Source organism: Falco cherrug, chromosome 16, assembly GCF_023634085.1.
Source record: "Falco cherrug isolate bFalChe1 chromosome 16, bFalChe1.pri, whole genome shotgun sequence".
In the NCBI taxonomy this organism is placed as follows: Eukaryota; Metazoa; Chordata; class Aves; order Falconiformes; family Falconidae; genus Falco; species Falco cherrug.
Window position 1 is genome coordinate 5,685,740 of NC_073712.1, and position 19,272 is coordinate 5,705,011.

Consider the following 19,272-nt stretch of genomic DNA (forward strand, 5'->3'; position numbering starts at 1 on the left):
CCAACTGCACAGGGAAAGCAAGGACAATCTGGGATCTGGTTTCCTGGGTTGCACAGGGAAAGCAAGGACAATCTGGGATCTGGTTTCCTGGGTGAAACCCCTGCAGCCCAGGCTGGTGCCAAAGGGGCTGTCCTGTTCTCCCCCTGCCTGGTGCCAGTCTTGCTCCCTTCCTTGCACGGAGGCTGGTCTTTGTGCTGGCTGCCGTGTTCTGACTGGGTTAAACCTTGCCAGACCAGGGACAAGACCTGGCTGGCTGCAGAGCTGCGTTACCAAATGGGCAAGTGAAGACAGGAAAGCTGTGCCCAGGAGGGATTTAGGTCCACTATCTCAGAATCAGGTGGGCTTCTCCATTTGCTCCATCCAGATGAAAGCTTTACTCTTTCCACCATGCAAAGGATATTGTGGTGGCAAACCCATTTAAGCGTAACTACATTTAAATTAGTATATACGTAAAATAAACTGTGATAATGTAAAGTATGCCCATATTTGTATAAGAGCATCTAGTGCTCTAATTATGCTGGCAAATGAACCTCCCCCAGCTCAGGAACAATTTATATTGGTGAAGCACGGACTAGACCTACATCTGCTGAGCCCCAGTGGTTACTAGGGCAGACAGATATGCTGCCTAAGTGATAGCCGTAATAAAGGAAATGCTCATTACTACATGAAACACAGAAACCGAGACTACTGCAATTAATTAAGAGGAAATCAGAGCTGGGTCACTACAGCCTAAACGGGGGGTGGGGGGAAAATAACAGTATTCTCAAGGCATCACAAAGATAACTATCACCGGCTACACCCCAGCTGACCCCAAGTCACCCTGGTACATGGCTACTGAAAGTGCAACTCCTCGCTGGCAGGGTGGGGCTGCCAGCATCTGTACTGGGGATCTGTCCCTCCGCGGCTGGAAACACTCACGAGAAGCCTCAGCAAAACAAGAAGCTTTAGAGGATGTTTTTCTCCAAAGAGGCTTGGGAAAGTGATTTTTCTACCTGAAAATATACATGTTACATTCTGCCCAGTTAACCGCGCTCTGCTTGTTTACCTCAGGGTTATGCTGTACTGCCTGTCCATTTTGGAGTGGAAGAAGGAGGATTTGGCTGGGATACCATAAAGGGGAATTTTTACTGAGGCTGCTGGACATAAACACACCCTGTGGTCCCCCTCTGTCTGTCCAGGCCCCATCGCTGCAGCCCAGGCTTACCACAATGGGTCTCCCTACGCTGCGGCACGGACTGGAACTGGGCAGGAAACATTTTTCCCATCCCACAAAAATCTTCCTGTTCTGCATCAGGATGAACCCAAGACCTTTCAGCACTTCTTAGCCTTGTTTTCTGAAGAAACAAGCCATATGCAATCCTGCTGCGTGTTTCTGTCCTGTGTTTCCCATAAATTCTTAATCCTTTGGCCAATTTCAACCAAGTCTGACTGACTTGATCAGGTAAATGTGCCAGCAATTACATTCCCAAAAGTCTCACACAAGCTCAGGAGAAGAGACACTCAAACTACACATCCACTGAGAAATAAATTCAGTCTTTTGCAGACACCAGATAACGCACACAGGAGCTTCAGTTTTGTCAGAAACCAGCTGTGCCTGTAGTTTCTGACAAATATTCCAGGCAATAATGTCTGGAAAGCTCTGCCACACTGTGGCATGACCTGGGATGTGGGAAGACAAAGCTCAGGTCCAAGACTTGCTTTCTCCTGGCCCCAGTTCTTAGTCTGTGCCCCAAGAGGGTGGCTACAGCCAGTGCGGCAGGGTCACACTTTCTCTCATTCTAATACACTTCCAAGCAGGTGAAGAAAAATCGGCATTCTCCTCCAAATGTTTGCACTGGGGAGTGTTAGCCAGCTCTAGTACAGATACAGAGAGCAGGAGGGGGCTGTTCACCGCTGCCTGCAGCTGGTGGAGCAGGGTTTTGCATAGAGCAGGGCACTGGTCCGGGACCGCTCTTCTCCAGCATCCAGCTCATTGAACCCATCACCAGCAAGAAACCTGCAAAAGCTACAAACACTTCCTTGACCCTTTGGCAAAACCACTCCAGCTCCCTGGACCAGGGCACTACCCCACCACATCCCTCCACCCCAGCTTTTTACCATGCTTTGCAGAGGAGACTTCCTTTTTTTCCCCTCTCTTCACTGCCCCCTCACAGGTCTTTACCAGATCTTTGCAGACCATGTCTCAATGCCTAATCGTGCATCCCAGCTTTTGCATTATCTGGGCCCTGGAAGCCACCCTGCTACAGGCATCCATGCCAGAAAGGTCAGAGATAAGCAAAAGGTCCTTTTGTGCTCCCGTTTCCCTGCCTGTAGCCCCCTGTCTGGGTTTCTTAGAATCCAGCTGCCCTCAAAAAGAGAAAGATGACAAACAACTGTATGGGGACAGTGCCTGATAGTGCTTCAGTAAGCCCCAGCACTGTCTTTTAATGCCCAGGCAAGAGGGAGAGGTTGCCCTAAGGTATTGGCCGGCTCATAACCCTACACACAGAGAAAACCAAGGGCAGCAAGGTGGGGGGAAAGAGCTGATTGCATTTCAGAGGTAGCTGTGCAATCAAACTTGCAGGCCAAGCAGCCCATCAGCTTGCATAGGAAGATACCTACAGCCACAAGGGAATCCACTCGCTGCCTGTAAGAGGTAGAGATGCATTGCACTAGTGCACTTCAACTGCTGCAAACTGCAGGCTGGCAGGAAAGTTCTGAGCAAAAGGAGCATTTCAAGAGGGTAAGAATCATGCCAGTACAGAGAGCTAAGCAACAAAGCCTCAGACTTACCTCCACACCCTGAACTGAGGTTGGTGATGGATAAAAGGGACGAGACACTGAGCTAGTGTCTAGGCTAAGGCACAGAAAAATATCTATTGCCGATTGTTGGCTCTAAGCTGGAGGGGTAGGGGGGTGGCAGTTATCAGGGAGACTGTACTGGAGGAGTCTGTGAAGTGATTGCTGAACGGAGTGAAAATAACCTCCTGCTTTCAGTCAGTGATAAGTGAGAAGGTTCTTGGATGAGGGTGGATGGAGAAGCTCATACCTACTGAATCACATCTCCCTAGGCCTGTGTATTTTAAAGTGTGCTTAACTTTTCCATCACAGGTGCTGTGAATTTTGCTCCCAGTTTAGGCCAATAATGGCAGCTTTGGAAAATCCCATCACTGCAGTTTAACAACAATGAATTAGTTAATACCTGCAAAGTGCTTTGATGATGTAGATTTCGCAAGCAGGCAGTGCAAATACTGCTGCTGCTTTTGGATGAAGAAAACACGTGGGATAAGTGTTTAGCTTGTAACTGGAATGAAACAGAGATGTTCCCTGCCAGTCATACTGCCTGACCCCTTCCCCTCTCACCAAGAGTGCAGGTGAGGAGCATTAATGTCTAAGAACCAGCTTCCCTGTAGGGCTGAGGTTCTGCATGACCCTCAGTGGCAAACGGACTCCATGCACCAGGCCTCAGTTTCCCCTTCTGTAGTACTTTGAAGCTGATGGAAAGACATTCACAGAACCCAGCATTTTTTATAATTTGTGATTTTGTAGCTTTTTTTTTTTTTATTCTTGACTGGGCATATAAATACCAGCTGCCCAAGGCTATAGTGCAGAAAGTCAAAGGCGTATGTCTTTGATTTATGAGGTCTCCATTCAGTTCAGTTTGCCTCCCCCTGTAGTTCCCATGGGAAAAGTTGCTCTTCACTTCCTATCCAAAAATCTCTTGTACAGTATGGCTGCGAGCTGTTAGGCGACCACTTCTTTCTGCCCTTGCTACAATTTTCTCAGAGTGAGCTGGACACGCTGCTTCTCCCTTCTGCCATGCTAGATTTGTTGAAGAAACAAAAGGTACCAAATTAACAGGAAATGCAGGCACTATGGTTTTGCTTAGTAAGGTGGTGATCAGGTTAAAAATCTTGGTTATCCGACCTAATGCACAATGCAAAGGAGGAAATCAGCATGTGTAAGTGCTGATGGAAAACATCCTACTACACAGAGCACCTCACCACTGTATAAAACTGCTATACCACAACCTACAGAAAACACTGAAATATCCAGTCCCCCTCTGCTCCCAGGAGAAAGGCTGGTGCCAAAGGCTGAGGTAGGACTCGAGACAGTTGGTTTAAGCGCAAAAGCCTGTGTAAATCAACAAATCCCTAATCTTTTTGCTTTAAAATGGATGCATGATCTTTTGCGTTAGCCCCCTACATTCCTCTAAGAAATCCATTCTGCCTTATTGTTTGTGTGTACAGTGTTTTGGACAGCCATGCTGCTCAGGCCTGGGGCTGTAACAGCAAGTAACGATCTGCAATAACATCCAGTATTAATGTTTGCACCTTTTTTTGTAGCGACTCCTGTCTCCTGCCAGGGCAGCTCCCTTCTCCTACAGCCATGCTCTCCTCTGTATCACTGTTCCCTGATACTGGGTTGTTATGAAGTGATGCCAAGTGTCTGCATGAATTGTTTCAGGACAGAGATTATGATCTATCTGAGAGGGGAGACACATTCATCTAAGTGTCAGCTATTACTGTGAACACATCAACCAGAGGCACCAGAAACTAACAATGTGCCCTGGAAACTCCTGCTTGGGTCAGTAGATTTAGTCAGCTCTGTATACCAATTTGATGTCCATGGAAACAGTAGATTTTATTTCAGGCATACACTGCTTGAGATTACAGTTGATCCTAATTAGTAATAAACTGTAAACCAGGGACAACGCATTCGTCCTTCTGAACCTGACAGGGCTCTCCTACTAGATGGGGTTAGGAGATGCTGTAAGACAAAGACCAGACTCCTATCTTTTGCAACTGTAACCATGAAAATTCTGGAGGATTCCTTCCCCGATGTCAGTAAGAGCGCCCCGAGCCCCTGCACCCCCAAGAGCAGGAAGGTTAGCCTATGACTAATGATGGCAGGGCTGCAGGGTACCGTTCCTGTGTGCCAGCAGCTGAGACAGCGAGATACAAAAGATTTAACGACAGGGCTGATGTTTGCCATCAGTTATACCCTTGAGACCCCATTGATTTCAATGGGCTCCCATGTGCAATATGAAGCAGCGCTCAGCCCATTTAGCCCCACAATACTTAAACCTATTTTTACCTGACAAATATGTTAAAAGTATGTGTAAGTGTTTATTTACTTCCTGCACAGTAAAAGTTAAGAAGGAGAAAATAGATGCTCAGCAACGATCTTTGCTCACCTGCAGAGATTGATGGTTGGATGCACAGCTGAAAACTACAATGGTGCCCTAAAGACAGACCAGTTTCCACTTCCCATCTCTTGTCACTTCTTGCACCTGCAGATCTGGCTCAGCCAAGCCCTTGCCGGCACAGTGAGGTGCCTAAGGAAGACGTCTAGTTGCACACGTGGGTGATGCTTTAAGCTAAAACTGCAAACCACTGCTGTACAGCAGAGAGACCATTTTGAGAGCACAGATGATGGTGGCAGTCCTAGCCACCAAAGAAGCCTGCTGTATTTAGGCCCACTCCACATCCTATGTTTAACCCTTCAGCTTTGCAAGCTGACTCTTTCAAACAGCTTTAACAGTTGCACTAGAGTTGAAAAACAACTGCAAGTGAGGCAGAAAATAAACGTGGCACAAAAATCTTTGAAGAGAAACAGCAGCATGAATATCACACAACCTATCTCAGCAGCAGCCTCCCTGCACACGCTGTCACAGCTACGATCACGTAAGATCCTGCCACTTCTGGGCGCTGTCACCACTGTCCTCATACTCCATGTCAGCAGCACCTCTGCTGAGCTCCATGCTTGCTCTGATGGCATTTGTAATTTGGTGTATCACAAGCAATATTGGGATTGCATCCTTCCCTGCGTTGGCCAAGCCACACAACATAGGGCAAGTAACCTATATATCTATACCCTACCAAGCCAGGGCTAGAGAGGTGGCCTGAACAGCCACCGCAGGCTCTGTCCTGTGCAAGGTAACAGAAAAATGCTGAGAGAGTTTCTGGGTAAAGATGAGAAGTGTCATCTCCCCCGATGAAGAATTTGGGGAAATCTGTGCAAAATCTGAGACTTTTTGGGGTATTTCCGATAGAGAGGCTGACCCGGGCTCTCATTGTCAATGCAATTAAACACATCAGGGGAAAAAAAAAAAAGGCAGACCTCCCATATTTATTTCTTTGTTTTCTGGCTCAGGCTAGAAATCTAAACAGGGCTGGTTTGAAAGGTACTTTCCATAAGCCTGGAGTCCATCTGTGCTTGCCCGGGCCCAGCTCCCCGATAAAACATGTGCATATAGAAACCTGAGCTGTCCTAAAGAACACAAGTCCCTAAATACTTGAGTTTTGAACAGCCTGTTTTCAAATGAAAGGCCCTTGCAAGAGAAAGCCCCATCCGCCTATGGCAAGGACTAACACAAACCGTGCAAACAACTCCTGGGTTACAGCAAGTGGATTTGTGTATGACTGCATGAAGCAGGAGACCTGCTCCACTCTGCCCGCCTTGTGCCAGCAAAATGCCTGCCAGCAACAACTGTGTCACGGCTGCAAATAAAAATATGCAGGACTGAGCCACATGCACAGGGGTATGTTGCTCCTCGCCCCTCATGATGGTGATATAGCTGGTGTTAGGCTGCAAGCCCACAACAGAGCCGCTTTGGGCTTCATCCAGTCTTGGAGTTCAGGCACTCATGCACGTCTCAGCACCCGGGCATTACAGGCAGAAGCACAAACAGTTATTTTGCCACTTTGCACAAGGAGTTTGACACAGGCCACCAGCCACGGACAGCTGAACCCTGCACACAGGTGAGAAGAGAATCTACAATGCTGCAGCAAGCAACCAGGGAGCAAGCGGCACATGCAGCATGGCTGGCCAGTGGTGTGATGCAAAGACTAAAACTGGACCCTTTATCTCACTGAATCTGCGGCTGTTCTCTACCCTTGATCTCCCATTTGCCCAAGCTGTGGTTCTTGCATTGCCAGCGCACTGGTTACCTCAACTAAATGCAAGGGCACAGGGCAGAAGGACACAAGGCAGCACTTCACCAGCCTTCCTGCAGCACCTCCGACTTCTGCTCTGAAATAGGAAGTTGATAAAAACCTCACTTAGTTGCAAAAAGAAAATCAGATTTCAAAACCACTGTCAAAAGGGGCTCCAAAGCCTAGCAGCAGTCCTGGCATTAACCCTTTCCAGAAGGCAAGCCTCTTCCCAGCTGCACCTGGGGCCGAGGAACGGCTGGGGCTGACACCAGATACCCTGGTCATGCCTTGCTCAACTCTTTGGGGGCTTCCCCCCCACCCCCCCAACTGTTGCTTACATTCTCTTGTAACATTGCTTTTATCTTGGGACCTATCACATGCCAAATCCGCTTTCATCAATAAGCAGGTTGGAGGGTGGAGGGGAGGGAGGAAAGCAGGGGAGGGTAGGAAAAACTGCTGTCTCAGTTAACATGCTCACCTACTGAAAAAATTGAGCGGGGTGGGAAAAGAAACCCAGTGCTAGGATGGATGGCAAAACCCATCACCCTCTCAGGAAAACACTTGGCTTCTAGTAGGATGATCCAGCTCCTCAGTGATTGCATGGGCTTTCCCAATTCTGGGTCCCAGCCCCAAGAATCCTGATTCCAAGGGACTCCTCACAGAAGAGCCAAGTTTCACCTCTCTTTTGGACCTTGTGTATTTTCCACCCAGCTGGGACATTCCTGCTTGCCAGTTTAACTGGGAATCACTCCTGCAGCTGGGAACGGATACACAGTGACCCTATATATCCATACCCTACCAGCATAGGGCTAGAGAGGTGCAGTTCAACACCCGAGTTCAGCAGGGAACCCCCTGATCCATGCTCAAGAAACCACTTAACACACAGGACATCCCAGAGAACCGACACCTCCCATTTACTCAGAGGATCAACAGTGCCGTAGCTCTTTGAAGACTGGATGGAAAAGATTTGGCCAGGGGGCTTCAGTTTGGGAAGTCACAGTTTTAGCATTCTTCCCACTAGCTATGGAAAATGCCACTAGAAGAGAGCAGTTTTCAGCTTTATTCTTTCCCTCCCACCTCCTTTGCTGCCCTGGTCCAGAAAGATGGTGCTCCCCTTGACACTGGGGGTACAGCAAAGACAACTGCAGCAGCCAGAACACGATGACCACCAGCTCAGCTGGCAATTCTCTGCACTTGAGCTGCTCCTGCTGCTCAAGTTTAAAAGCTAACTTTACTATACAGATAGGGAGCAACCTGGTCTCAGGAAGAAGGGATTTCCTGGTTTCTGGGAGGCAGCTGAGGAATAAGACTTGTCTCCTCTCAACACACACATCATACTGCTGCAAATGTCCCTTTGGAAGCCTCCTGCCACGCAATGAATCTGCACAAACCCTTCCTACCACCCGCGGCCCCTTTGCAATGTCCCTGTCATTCTTCCACTCCACCCAGCTGTATGTTGCAAAAAAAAAAAAAAAAAAACAACCTTTGCAAAAGGTCCCAGCCATCTGACTTTCCACCCAGGCAGGATCTGGGCAACTCACTTCCTCCTGCACCCTCACTACCAGCTGTGGATTTCCTGGCCCTCCCGCATGCGCGGCCTGACCCACAACAGGGCACGCTGCCTGGGGGTAAAGCAGGTGCTTTGTGTATCTCACCCTTTTCTCCTCTTTTTAATGTGTCCTATATCAGTCTGTGATTAAATCAAGCCTGTTTAACTGCCACAACCAGATGTGGGGACCCCCTTCATTTGTTATAGAAAAAAAAAGAAAGGAAAGAAAGTTACATGTGGTGACAGTTGTCTGCATGTGAAACACGGCCTGGAGCCCTCCCTATACCCTGAAGCCACAGGATCTTTGCTCGGGCTGTGGGAAACTCCATTTATCAGAGCTTCAGAGACCCGGTCTTCAACATTTACCCCAAAATAGACCCTGCTGTCAGTGAGGCTGAGGAAATGCATGCTTTACCAGACTCCATGTGCCCTCCCATACAACCCACCCTCCCTCCAGAGGCAGTGCAGAGCTCAGCTCTCCTTGCCCAAGGACCCTTCTCCACCACAGACCCACTCCTCCCCATTTCCACAGACCAGCAGAAGTCTGGCTGCTCTCTGAAATCCCCATTCCCTCCAGCCAAACTGTTTTCACAGCCACAGAAAACTTGTTCCACATCTGCCCCTGGAGCAGCCTCCCTTGCTCCCAGCCCAAGTGACTTCTCTGCCACACAAGTGTATCACCCCGAGTTCCAGCAAATACCCTCTCCACAACTTTTTAGTAGGTGTCTTATTGCCACCTTCCCTGGGAAGAATAGTTCTTGGGGTGACACCAGCATCCTCCAGGTTTGATGGAGGTCCTCAGACAAACCTAAACTGGCACAGTCATGTTCCGAGGAAAACTTTGTCCAGGGAACATGGTCCAGTGTCAACAGTTTCTAGCAACAAACTTTTTCTTCACTATATTTTTTTTCCTCTCCTAAATTGCATTTCCTGGGACAGAGAATACTCTGGGATTTCCCAGCCCACCATCACTAGGTGGGACTCTCAAAGGGAACAAGGCTACAAGTCCCTGGGGAGTTGCACAACAGAAGGTCAGCAAGCAGAGCCAAGCCAGAAACTCTGCCAGGGCAAGTTAACTGAGGTTATGGAGAAAACTGCAGCCTTAAGAGAGGAAGAGACAGAGACATGAGGGAGGAAGGAGGAAGGGAGATGATATCCGTCCCCATGCTCAGAGCAGGGAGGTGAACAGACAGAGTAAGCAGCAAAGCCTATCGTTGCCTCCCAGCTGCCGCAGAGCCCAGGAGACAAGCTGTGGGTCACAGCCCATTGAGGATAGGGCTGTCATCTATGTGAAGCTTTATCAGTGGCTGTTTCTTCTTTCTTTCTGTCTTGCTCCAAACGCGCAAATTCCAAAAAGGGTGGGAAATGTCACAGAATCAGCAACACGTCCTGAACAGCTGCTGCCACCCTCTATCTCTGCCTCACCCCTTGTGTCTCACTGCTGCTTCTGAAGCCCCCAGAGAAACAAACCGCTCTGCCTGGCTAACATGAAGGGCTTGAGGAGCGACAGTGCACCACAAGTCTAGAGGAGGGCAGATGTCTGGTGGGATTCAGTTTTGAGTTCCCATTAGGTCTGACTGATTCAAGACTTCCATAGACGAACCGCCTTTGGGTCAGGCTCCTATGGGAAGAGCCATTTGGAGAAAAAAAGTTTTCTCAGCTCAGGCTTATGTTGTGACATGATCTGGAGCTTCTTTCCTCTCAAGGAAAGGTTAGGGAGGTTTTTTGAACACCTGAGACTTTTCATGGACCAGCTAGTGTGAAGATAGCCTGGCTGCACATTCCACCTAGGCAATGAGATTTTTCCATGGGCACAGGTATGTACAGACATCGTCGACTAGGTCTCTCCACCCATGTTCAAAGATACTTAAGCATCTAATTCCAGCTTGAATATGCCTCTGTGCTAGCAAAGGAAACACTTTTTGAAGCATATATGATTTTTAGATACTAAACAACATAAAGAAAGGCCATAAAAGAACCAGCTTCTTTGGGGAGGGGGAAGTACTTGAAAGAAAAGTGATGCTATTCAAGGGATTTAGCAAGCCTCCCTCTCCTCCCTCTCCCAACAGCCTATTTCAGGATTTCTTCCCAAGAAGCCTCCCCCTTCCCTGAAGATCCTTTTTTGAGCACAGATGTATAAACTTCAGGTTTTGTTCTTAGGAAAAATCTTTTATCAGCTTCTTGCCCCGATAGCGACAATTTTTGTTTCATCTGTAAAGAGGGACAGGGAGCTGGATTTGATCAAAGAAGAATTAGTCCAAACCCAAACTCTAAACTCAGCTTGAGCCGGTTGAGAAAGTCTGGTTAAGTTCACAGAAGTTCATATATTTCATTCATTGCTGCTGCTTCTGTATTTCCAGGATCTCACTGGGAAGAAAAAAGGGACTTTCATCAGACTCTCAGCTCAAATTTACAGACATAGGCATTTGCTGAAAGTGCTTTGCTAAGAAAGACCACTGTGCTTAAAATGACAGATTTAATGGGCAAGTAAAGGTGGCAGCAGTCCCTCTCAACCCTATTATTGCCGCCCGCTCTTGTAACAGTAAGCAGCTGCCTAACTTTGCAACTCCTCCAGTCAAATCGCTGATGTTTCTTAAGCTATTTCCCCCCACCCCATTTTAAAGATGGGCAAAAAACAAGCACAGAGAGGGAAGCTTGTTGCTATATACAAAGAGCAAGAGCAGAGGCAGAACCAGGCCCTCCAAGGCTGGTATTCTAGTCATTGCGCCCCAGCAGCACACAGAAGTCTGTACTACATAACCTATTACTGTGGGAAGCATCTCCAAAAGCTAGTAAAACCCCAGCGTGCAACCTGGAAGAATTTTAGCAAGCCATGTCCATGCATGAGAACCAGCTGAGGCGCTTCAGAACCCATTCAAACAGCTTCCTCGTCCTTCAGAAATGGGAAGTGCTCAAAACAGGACCCCAAATCTAGCTGGCATAGGCAATGTCACGCTACCACAGCTCAGAAGAATTTTCCAAACTTTCATGTTCTACTCTAAAGCAAAGCCAGGTCAGCCCACTCACAGCACAGCCCATGATCTGCTGCAGGAATTACTCATGCTGGCCTTGGATGCTCCCTACCAGGAGGAACGTGAGCAGCTTTGCCCTGCTCTGATCTGCAGCCTGTCCTGGAGAGCAGAGGTATCCCACCACCCCATCTCCATCCCTGGGCCTGTGCACGGAGGAGCAGGATTCCCTCCCCCACCCCTCCCCTGAAAATACAACACCCGCTGTGCGGTTTCCTGAAATGATAGCAATATTTGTTGGAGGCAGCAGTGAGAAACCCAGATGTGGTAAGTGGCCTCTTCTGAGTTGAGAGGTGCTGGTGCTTGTGCTCCGGAGTAAGGCTGTCACCCTGTGGGGCCAGCAGCAACACCTTACTCTTTGCAGAATATCAAAGACACATGCGATGCAGCTCTGGCTCGGAGCAGAGATGGCTTCATCTGGCAAGCTGTCAGCCACAGAAGGAAGTCTGCAAAAAACATGCAGGAGACAGACGTTGTCCTGGCCCAGCTTTAATGCTGACATCTGCTGTACCACAGAGAGGGTGCCCACCTTGCTGTGCAGTACTTCCTCTGACAGCCTGAAGGTCTTATCCTCTGAAGATGACCTTTAAAAGTCAGACAGATACTTGAGGTGAGGAATGGGCTCATGGCCCAAGGCAAGATATGCCAAATGTGGACACAGGGGTCAGAAAATAGGGATAATTCTGGTTTTGCTGCAATTACACATCGCATTTGCCACTTCTTGGTCAAGGATGAGCAGGAAGAGGATGATTCAAGATTTGAAAAAGTTTAGCATCAGATATGTGGCTCTGACTGACCATCCATGCTAGGGAGAAGGCAGAGGCCACATGCCTCAGAGTCCCTCTTGTTGGTTTTAAGGATCCCTAGCAGCCAAATCATTGTCATCATCTCTTGACAAGACAGGAGAGAGGCTGAACATGCCATTGGCTCTCCCCGAGACCGCTGGGGATATTTTGATTTACAGCATCCCTGATACCAAGGGACTGCATCAGTGGCTGTTACATCCAGCATCTGGCACATCCAAAGCAGCTGCAAACAGTCTGCCCAAAGCAAAGATGGGAAATCAGAATGACAGCTTGCCAATAAGATTGGTCAGAGAACTTGTTATCCTCTCCAGTGCCAGAGGGAAGGTGAGGACCATTTGCATTGTCTGTAAGAATCTGCACTAGAGAGCATCCCCCAAACCTGGCAGTGTTCCTCCGCCTGTCATCTGAAACTAATATCTGCTGTTCCTCGGAAAATAAAGTTCACATCTAACTGGTTGCACAAAAGCAGACTTAACCCACCTCATCACCTTTGGACCCTAAAGCTTCAGGCAAACAGAGGGACAAAATGGAGAAGAGCATCTACTGAGTCACTGATGAGGCAGGACAAGCTGACCAGAGCTCTGCAACAGTTCTCGGCAGCAGAGACTCCGGACAGCCTGGAGGTGTGGGTTTACATGCTTGGTGGATTAGACATGGCACTGACTCAGAAACATAGCTATGAGCTGGTAGAATGGGAATGAACAGTTTTTACATCCACTGACTAGCGTGGAAACAAAAGGCCCAGCAAGCATCAATCACCCCAGCCCCACTTCAAGCAGTAAAGATGCTATGGTATTCCAGTTTGGCCAAACAGACCTCCTGGGGCCTTCTTGCTATTGCAGGCTCATCCTTAAGGAGCCAAACTTGCAAAGGGAGACATGGGGTGGGGGGAGCCTGCCTGAGTGGCAGAGGAGGAAAGCCAGGGACCCTTCAGGGTTAATTCCAGCATGTAATTCCATATAGTATAACCTCAGAAGGGATACTAGCTCTGCCTGCCCGCTTAAGAGCTGGCTATAAACACCCAGTTTCTCTGTCTAGCTCAGCAGCCTGCAGATGAACTACAGCATTATCATCTAGAAAGGCAGGCAGTCCTGACTGGGAGCCTTGCTATGTCTGGGAGCACACTGCACCCTTGAGGAGCCCAATTACATTCCCCTATGAAGAGATTCACCTTATTTCCCGTTTTAACTGTGCTGACCTGCACTTCAGCACCTGGATCTTATTACGATTCTTAGATCAAAGAGCTCTCTACCACCAGACACCTTCTCCCCGTGTGGTTATTTATAGGTTTGACTAAACAGCTTCAAGCTTTACTCTGGAAAAACTCCACAGTTGGAACACCTAACTTGCACACAGAGATGCATTTTGCATTCTGGAAAGTCTTCTCCGGCCCCTGTGGATGTTACACCTCTTTGGAAGGTGAATGGAAATCCCAGATGTGACCCCTCAGCACTACCTGGAGAGCTCATCCGCATCCCCACACCTCAGTATGAGCCAGGCAGGGTGGTGCTTTCTGCCAAGGATCAGCCTCCTCCACCACATAACACAACCAGCAAGAAATCTGCAAGGGGTTTACTTCAAGAAGCTTTAATTAACACACATGTATATTGCCAACAATAACACCACTGCTGTTTTAGAGAAGAGGATAACAACACTAACAAATAATATCTCCCCAAATAATAAAACACAACAGCAGCAACACGGCTATAAGCTCTCTGTATTTGAGTTTTCATTTCTGCAAGGCACAAGCCAATGTCATTAGGGGGAATAAACACCCCAAAACACTCTCAGACATGCAGTTTATTCCTTCCTTGCCCAGTAGCGGCTTCCTCTGCATATCAAGCATTTGTCACTGATAAACTGCATGACAAAACCCCACAGAGCTGGTCAGTCAAGGAATTTGGGGACCTCACAGGAGCTTTTCAGCAACAAATGGGTGCAGGAAGGATTTTGGTGGCATCCTCGAAGCTAAGGGGTGTAAGCAGCCAAGTTAATTCAGTACCAAAATGCCAGCAGTGAATTAAGTTGCTCAGCAATAAGCGCATATTGGTCGCAATGTGCCCTCTGGTGGCAACGGTGCTGGGGTGGCTTGGGGCACTCAGACCATGCAGGTGGCAGCTGCCTCCTTTCAGGGCTGGGTGAGGCAAGGAAACCAACCTGCAGCAGCTCAGTCCTCTGCTCTGGGCCAGTCCAAGGCACATCTCTCTGGCAAGGCAGAAGCATAACGAAATTTAGGAGCACACAGGGACATTAGATCACTTGGCCTGGCTTTCTGTCTTAACACATGCTGCAAAATTTCACCCCTACGTTGAGTTCAGTCATTTCCATCTGACTAACCACCTCTCACAAGGTTGTTATTTTAAAACATCGAGGTCAGACAGGCAGCCTTCTGCTACACTGAGCACCTCCCAGGCTCAAAAAATTGCAAAGGCTTGGGCTTTCCCTAGCCAAAGAGTCCAGAGTTGTCAGTTCCCATTCTTCTTTTCAAATATGAATTTCAACAAGCTTTACAACCTTCCTTCTGGGATTGTACATATTAGAAATATCAGCTGTAATTCAAAAAGGTTAATATTCTTCTTGTTTGGGGCCACAGAACTGTTTAGTGCCAATCCACCTGGGAAGCCTAACTCCTATCTCTTAGAACAATCTGCATGCAATTCAGAGTAAAAACACATGAACTTGCTTCCTTTCTCAGTCTGACACCAATGTGAAAGTATTTGTTGTTGCTAAAAGTGGAAAACAAGAGGAAAGGTTCCAATCTCTGGGAAAACACAACATGCCCAGAAAGGCACGCAGACTATTGCCATCCTGCATTTTTTTTGTTTTGCTGCCAGATGACCGATTTCACAGTGCTGCAGAGGAAACTGGCACATTAAATTGGCAAATTCTTCCAGTGGCAGCATCATTTCCCACTTCACATGGGCTCCAAAATAAAGATGCTGCTCTCCACCTACAGCCACAAACTGCCAGCAGGGTTCTGCTTCCAAATTCTGTCCCTTTCAAATCGGATCCCTGGCAACATCTTTTAGCATGGCACTGAAGCACTCCTTTTTTGCTAGTCTCCTCTTGTCTCAGCTGGCTAGTCTCCTCTAGCGGCTGCTAGCATCTACTTCCGAGCAGTCAGTGCTTAAGACATGCAAGAAACTCTTAAATCACTGAGTAACTAGATCTTTATGGAAGTTTTCTATTCCCACCCCATCAGAGGGGAGCTATGTTTAAGGGAAGAATTATGTACCCACACCACAAAGAGGGATGTTGTACCCATAGTTTTAGGACTGTCTATGAATCTGTGGACTACTGGATTTCTGCCAGGCTCTGGATACTCTGCTCATGATGAGTCCAACATGGACTACACTGCTCTGGAAAGAGCTTTCCAAGCATACAGTGCCACTGACAAGAATATTTTGATGTCATATGCTGCTTTTTATCAGCTCTGAAAGCATCTCACAAGGCATGCCAGTACCTAACAGATGAGAAAATGAAATGCAGAGGAGCAGAACTTGCCTATGGTTACTGAGCAGGCTGGATGCAGAGCCAGGACTACAGCCCAGAATAATACCATGCAATGCCCAGCCTCCCCTAGCATCCCTCACTGCAGGACTTCTCCCACCACCCTTTCCAAACCAAAGCCTCTGAAGTACAAAGAGCTCAAGACTTAAAACAGTTTTGTCTTCTGAAACTTGTCCATGAAGTTTTGTGAAGGAGGAAAAAAGAATATTCCCAAGAGAGTGAAAAATGGGCAGCACAGGGCTATGAAGTACACATATCTACACAATAGCTCTCACACATGAATAAATCAGGCAACATAGTATGTAACAAGGAAAGAATCAACAAAAGGTATCAAACGCAGAGGAGCATCCACAAGTCAGGCCAAGCAGCTCAACTAGAGCAGGAAACACATGCTTGTTCTGGAATTTCATACACACATGAGCAGTGGGACCCTGCCTGGGTACACACGCTTGTGTGACACTGTGTGAAGGAAGGCACTGCACTGGCCTGCCTCTGTCCTGGCAGATTCCTCAGCTGCAGAAGGAGCTTGCAGGATGCAAGTGGGCACAGGAAGGTTTACATTTGGTAGCCTCATCTGGCTTAGCTGAGCCCAATTCTATCAGGAGTCTGGAGTAGAGACCTCCTGATAGAAGTCCCCTCCAGCCTGAATTGTCCTGTGGGACATCTGATTCCTGATGGGAATACAGGCTAGATTAGGCAAGGCTCCCTCAACATTGCTTGGGTAGAAGCTGGGCATTTCAGAATCCTAAAATAACTAGCTGGGAATTAACAAAAGATGCAGGGGTTTGAAATCTTGCCTCTGCAAGGCTCCTTTCCTACAAAAGCTGAAGGAAGAAAGACTGTGCCCATGTTCTCAGTAACTGCTTGGCCTCTCCACTTTCCAGGTCCCAGAAAGATACTCCAGGTCAGCTCAGGAAGGCACTGGATGCCCTGCACCCACATGGATGGAAACAATCATTGTGCAGAAAAAAACACCAACAAAAACTCTGAGTCAACTGGCACAGAGGGAAGCTGAGTGCCTCTACACATCAGTGGTTAATCCTCCAGAGTAGGAGAAGGATGCTGTGTCTTAGTCTGTTCTTCAGGATTGTGTCTGGGGTTTTTTTGGGTTTTTTTTCCCCACAAAGCAGTTCAGTGCATAAACAGTCCTGAAGGCAGGGACTGAAAGTCAGGTTTGCTTCATTCTAGGCAAGGGCTGTAAATAACACACTGAAAAGCGACATTACAAGTACTTGAAACAAGAGATGAAGAAGAGACTGTCCTCATGCAATAAAACAACCAGAAGTTATGGCTCAATTATCACATGCTGTATTTATATTGCACCCTTCACAATCTCAGTAAGGGAACTCAGCTAAATAATGTCCTCATCCTCCTCACTGCATAGACAGGGGAGCAAAGGAAAGACTTAGGCAAGTCAGTAGCAGAGATAACAGCAGACTGAGGTCCTGACCTGCACACATCTCAGACATGTGCATGCTGCTCCTTTGCTGCACTGGACCCCTACATGGATATCTCTCCTGTCCAAAAGATTTCAGCATCTAGCGCCATACCACTAGTCACAATTTACTTTTCTTCCCCCCTGCTGATGAATGTTATGACTGATACATTATGGAAAGAAAATGCTGCCTTACTCAGTACTCTAATGTACACAATGTTCATCAGCAGAAGCACCTGTCTACACTTTCTTCCCCATTTACTCATCCTCTGGATTTGCTACAAGAGCAATGTGTAAATCAATTGAATAAAATCAATGGCAAGCTGAGACTAAGAGGCATAGTTCTTCTCATAGTACCAACCAGTCCGAAATCCCGCCAGCGCTCCCATAGACATTTCTGGCTTAGCCCAAGCCCGTTTCTGCAGCAGCACTGCATGAATGTTTTCAGTCCAGACCTGCCAGAGTTCACGTCCCTTCCCATCCAAACAACTGGGGTCAGACACTTCAAGAGTTACCCAGAAAACTGCAACGTACCAAAATTAGGCGCTCACATCTTCCCCTCTTTTAGCTTCATCTACAATGCCAGCTTACTCACTAGTATGCAGACCTCCAGAAGCTCATCAGCTGGAAGCCACAAGGGCTCAGCATCTCTGCTAACACAGCTCTACATCTCTTCTTAACATGCTAGGAGGCTGAGAGCCTGCCTCACCTCCACTACAAAGCCCTGGCAGAGACAGACATCCCCACTGAGGGATGGCAAAGCAGCTGCCTCATGGTTCAGCAGAATACTGACACCCTGGGAATTCACATAGGCAAACTGCAGCAAGATCCTGTTAGTACCAACCCCCTCACGCACAATCATTTCAAGCTACTTTTAACGTCCTCAGAGCAATTATACTCCACCAGTCCTCTGCCAACTGTTTTGCACATCCCGGAGTACATAAGACATTAAGATTGCCCTCTATATCACATTTTCAGTCTCTGAAACTATGTTGCCTCCTACCTTTGATGATCAAGAAATTGGCTTCTGCAGGCGTGTTTGCTTTGAACAATCCAGCCTCCACCTTCCTCTACCTCCTCGCTTTCCCTATTCATTAGCAGAACTTGCTGCTATTGTTGATAAGCCAGCAGCACATAGAAGCTGTGTCGCCATACAAACCAAATGCGATCAGGACCTTTAATTTCCAGCGTGGCACCTGTTGTTTACATCACTTTTTTTCACACCACCCCACCCCCCCACACACACAGTAATTGGTTCTTATAATGTTCTTGCTCTCCCACACATGTACTTACACAGGAAGCAAGGGGTGGGAGTTGTAGCCTGGGGTTTCCTGTTCTGTCTTTCTGAAACACTGAACTGACACCAAAGCTTTGATCAAAAGATCTAAGAACACGAGCTGGTACACCGAGGTTCAGCTAAGAGTACATATTGCTTACAACAGGAAAACCAGAAGTGCCTCCATGGTTACAGGGTTCCTGGCACACCGCTGGTGCTCTTCAAGGGTTTTTAAGTCAATAGTTTTTGAATTAAGTAATTTTTTCACGGGAACACTGCTAAAGCAAGCGCAACGGCATTACAGGAGGCTTTGCTCCTGTTGGAGCCACAAGCTCCGCCACCCCTCAGGAGATGAAAGGGGCGCTCTACGGGCTGCAGCCGGCGCTGGGAGCGCCACGGACGGGCCCAGCAGCGGGCCCGGGGCAGCCCAGGCAAACCCCGCCGCGCTCCCTCCCTCCCACACTACAAATCCCACAACGCCCCGCGCGAAGCACGACGTACACCCCCCTCCGCCGCACCTGGCGCGTGCGCACAGCTCCATATGGCTCCAAGATGGCCGACACAGCGTCCGGTGGCTCCAGCACGGTAACGGCGGCTCCTCGCCAGGACACGAGGCCGTTGTGGCGGGCGGCTGCCGCGGCGGGCAGGCAGAACGAAAGCGGTCTGCCCGCCCCCCCATGCGCCTGAGACGCCTGCGGCCTGCCCGGGGGGCTTTGAGGCGAAGGCTGAGGGGAGGGAGGCGCTGATTGG

The 19,272-nt window shown here is 48.2% G+C and overlaps 1 protein-coding gene across 2 annotated transcripts in view; it reads right to left on the reverse strand.

Moving 5' to 3' along the window:
- Window positions 1-19,192, reverse strand: part of CCND3 (cyclin D3) — a 46,755-nt gene extending 27,563 nt beyond the window's left edge. Inside the window, exon 1 of one of the 2 annotated variants that reach the window (XM_005447058.4) lies at window positions 19,041-19,192. The gene's annotated coding sequence lies outside the window, so the exon portion shown is untranslated. Of the gene's footprint in view, window positions 1-18,249; window positions 18,437-19,040 lie in introns of those variants that run through there. The other variant, XM_027816622.2, reaches the window with a different exon arrangement.
- Between the last annotated feature and the right edge of the window lie 80 nt (window positions 19,193-19,272).